The sequence below is a fragment of the Numida meleagris genome, chromosome 25 (genome assembly GCF_002078875.1).
Source record: "Numida meleagris isolate 19003 breed g44 Domestic line chromosome 25, NumMel1.0, whole genome shotgun sequence".
NCBI classification, from domain to species: domain Eukaryota; kingdom Metazoa; phylum Chordata; class Aves; order Galliformes; family Numididae; genus Numida; species Numida meleagris.
In genome coordinates this window covers 5,402,060-5,404,617 of record NC_034433.1, presented here as the reverse complement: position 1 = coordinate 5,404,617, position 2,558 = coordinate 5,402,060, and the positions used below count along the sequence as shown (strand labels likewise).

Genomic DNA, 2,558 nt, shown 5'->3' with positions numbered 1-2,558 from the left:
CTCCGGAGATAAGAGGACAATAACCCGTTGTCTCCCCCCGCCCGCATCCAGAACGACCAGGAAGAGGGGGGCCGTGCAGCCCCGCGGCCCAGGCCGTGCCCGCAGCCACGACCCCACAGGCGGGGAGCGGCTCCTGCCCCGGGGTGAGGGGGAGCCGCCCCTGCGGCACCTCTCGGCGCTGTCCTCGGGCTGCCGCAAGGCGCTCCCGCCCCGCAGCCCGCGCTGCTCTGCCCTTCCCTCCGGCCCCGGCCGCATCCACGAGCTGTGCCCGCCCCCCCTCACGCTGCTCTGCTACGCGGGAACGCCGCGGCAGCCCCCCCCCCCCCCCAGCTCCCCCCTTCCCCAAAGGCAGCAACAAGTGGCGGGCGGCGGTTATAGCCAGAGCGCTCCCCGCTCCACACCGACCCCCCAAGTTCGCACAGCCCCAGGGTGTCACGGCCATCCCCCCCACACCCCACTCTCCGCAATTCACTCGAATCTGGGGGATGCGTGCGGCCCCCCTCTCCTCAAATTCCGAAGGGAAGAGGGCCCCCAGCCACCCCGCTCCCTCCCACCTGCTGCACCGGCCCTGTGCGTTCCTCCCAACCGACGCACCTCCACCCCCCTCCCCAACACACACACACACACGACCCCGCAGCAGCTGCGGCGTTGGGAAGGACGAAAGCCGCGCGCTCCTTCCGCGGGGGCCTCCCCAACGGAACCTCGAGGACGGCACCGCCGCCTCCGCCCGCCCCACCCGAAGGGGCACCCCGGGAACCAACCCCACCTCCCCCCACCACGGTCCCGCACTCACCGGCGTGGCACCCCGTCCCGTCTGTCGGTGGAGCCCCCGCGGTCGGCCATAAGGAGGGCGGTGGTGGCTGCGGAGCTAGCGGGAGAAAATGCTTGTCATGGCAACTCGCGCCGGGCCGGGCCTGCCGGGGGAGGGGCTGCCTTAAGGTGGCGGCCCGCCCCGTCCGCTGCTTAAGGGAGACGGGAGGCGGCGGGCGGGGCCCTGTCCCCCGGGCACTGCGGGGCTGGTGCCCTCATCGGGCGATATCGGTGTACCCCCAAGAGGTGCGTGGGCATCTCCTCCCCAGGTACCCTCGTCGAAAAGTACAGGTGAACCCCCGGTGCTGGTACATGTGCCTCCATACATTGTGGGCCTCCCCGGATATACCCCCTCCTCGAGCAGCACAGATGTATCCCCGGGAGGTGCGTGTCTGTGCAGTGTCACTCCCGTGGAGCAGCCACAAGCAGTGCACGCACCGTTGGGCAGACTGGACGACCGCTTCTAAACACTGTGGTCCGTGCATGCCCCCCGCCTCGAGCAGTATAGGTGTACCTCCAGGAGATGCAGCCGCAAGGCAGCATGGTGCATGCACCCCCGGGCACTGCGTATCCCTCCCTTGGGCAGTGCAGTGCGTGCGCCCCCAAGCACTGTGTGCACCGCCCCCTGGCACTGCGGGTGCAGAGCAGTGCATGCACCCCCAAGATCTATGTACTCCCTTCTGCTTGTGCTGCAGCCTCCGCAGGGGTGGTGCAAACTCCCTCAGGCAGTGTAGGTTGCTCCCCATGATGTATGCAGCAGGGACCCCCCCACTCCCCAGGCAGTGTGGTCACCCCAAAACAGGATGGGTGCCCCCACACACAAAAAGTCCTCCGTGTTCTGAGCATGGGGCATGACATCTCTGCAGCAGTACTCGGGGTTCCTCGTGGGCACTGTGGTTGGTGACATGTGCGGGGGGGTGGTGTGCCCCACCTTGCAACTCGTTGGTCATAGCCACTGCTGTCCCTGCAGCGTGGGGTGGTGGTGTCACCAAAGGAGGGGTATGGGCACTCCTTGAGCTGCACAGCAAGAATCACAGGCCCTTGCCCAGGCAGAGCCAACCCTCTCCCCTTTTATTTTAGAAGCAAAAGGAAAAGTATGGATTGAAAGTCAGCCGAAGCACTTGAAATGCTGCGGCTGTAAGGAAAGCGTAACATGGCATGGAAGCAATCATGCTGGTGCAACACTGGGTGTAGGCAACCTTAACTCAGCACTAATCCTGTTGTTTGGGCATGCAACCCAGTTCAAGTCAAACCAGTGTAACATCTGTGCATGCACAAGCCCTAATTTAACACTTGTAACATTTCCCCCTGCCTTGCGGGCTGGCACCTCGATAATTTTGCATTCCTGAGCAGTCCTGGGGGGGTTCCTCTCTGGGCCTATTGCAAAGGGATTCCTCTCTGTGTGCTTGTGTCTCTTCACTGGGCTCTCAGGGCAGTGCGTGCTGCAGAGCAGATTGTGCAGCTGCGTGCAGCACCAGGCACCCTGCAGCCGCCCCGGGTTGCAATGCAGGGACAGTTATCTGAAATTGGCAGAATGACTGCAGAGTGTCAGGCACAGACGCAATGTCTCGTTGGAGCTTTACACGGAAGGCATCAAACTGCTCCTATGCTCTGCAGCAGGGTGGGGGAAAGGGGCCCGGGCTCGTCACTGCTGTTTTCTTTAGTGCTGCTTTTTCCTGAGAGGTTGGATGTGGTTATTCCTTACTATGAAATCTGGGCAGTGCCACAGCAGGAGCAAGCCTCGTATC

General features: G+C 63.8%; 1 protein-coding gene across 4 annotated transcripts in view; it reads right to left on the bottom strand.

The window, feature by feature from the left end:
- Positions 1-951, bottom strand: part of LOC110388176 (plasma membrane calcium-transporting ATPase 4-like) — a 33,934-nt gene extending 32,983 nt beyond the window's left edge. For 3 of the 4 annotated variants that reach the window (XM_021377142.1, XM_021377143.1, XM_021377144.1), the window contains exon 1: positions 794-951. The gene's annotated coding sequence lies outside the window, so the exon portion shown is untranslated. Of the gene's footprint in view, positions 1-554; positions 616-793 lie in introns of those variants that run through there. The other variant, XM_021377138.1, reaches the window with a different exon arrangement.